Source organism: Galeopterus variegatus, unplaced genomic scaffold (genome assembly GCF_000696425.1).
Source record: "Galeopterus variegatus unplaced genomic scaffold, G_variegatus-3.0.2 Scaffold11109, whole genome shotgun sequence".
Lineage (NCBI taxonomy): Eukaryota > Metazoa > Chordata > Mammalia > Dermoptera > Cynocephalidae > Galeopterus > Galeopterus variegatus.
Genome location: NW_007737220.1, coordinates 45,741 through 46,900, shown reverse-complemented (window position 1 = coordinate 46,900; position 1,160 = coordinate 45,741).

The following is a 1,160-nucleotide window of genomic DNA, read 5'->3' as shown; positions in this document are numbered from 1 at the left end:
ATAAAGGATGAACTTCCAACTGAACTATGCAAACGCTAACATGTTAAGTGGATTTGAAAGAACTAGACTGAACTGTAATGTAGTTCTGCAATTGTGGTGATAATATATTTTTAGATGATACTTTCACAAAACAAAAACTAGTAAGGGCAGTAAAATGATTTCACACCAAGAAGGCACTGGTCCCCCCCAGGAATAAGCCCAATCTAAACTGACACATTTTCTTCAATTGTTGTAGAATGTTTCTTCTTTAAACTTTCAATGCAGCGGCGCAGCTTCACAGCTGGTCCCGCTTTCCCCCCCATATAATTCATCATCACGTCAATCGTGAGTAGTAGCAGGGCATTCCCATCAACTTCCTACAGAGAGAAGGAAATTATACTCATCAATGCTTTCAAATTTCATCAGAAAGAGGTTGCTTCTTTATATACAAGCACATGTAAAACAAACTAGACAGCAGCTCATTCCAGATGTATATTCTTGGAATATGAATCTTCTTTATGAAAACTATTAAAAATACAATTTGGACAGTGAAGCATCATTTGATAATTTATAAATTCACTTTAAATGTTAAGAAAATGGAAATTTAACCTAATAATTCAAAAAATGAACTGTGTTAAACTACCTAATTTTAAATACTGTGTGTGGAATAAAATACTACATATCTCCAACAAAGAGGAAACGTATAAATGGTAGAAATGAATTTCAGACAGTCAACGTTCTGAGCAGGGCTGGCAATGAGAGTAAACCCACATCAATGCAAACTGGGAGTGTGCTATACACAGCTGTGCTTATGTTGAAACCCACTTAGTTGTCCGAGGCCAATTAGATACTAAAACGAGGTACTGATTTTCTCGCCATACTGAAAACGGTACATCGGACATGTGGCCAGTAATTTTATTTGCTAGGAAACACGGTCAAAATATTAATTGATAGTCACAAGGCATCCTCCTAAAAGTTCTTGTTATGTTAATGGACCAACTTCTACTGCTGAAGCACATTATTGGGCTTTCACAAATTCCAGTTTAAAAAGAAACATTTACTTAATCATGTATCACTGTCTGAAAAGACCTGAATACCCTTGCGACACCACCTCTGTCACGCAACATTACCTCTGTCACGCAACATTTATACGTTTCCGACCAAGTACAACAAGAAATTTA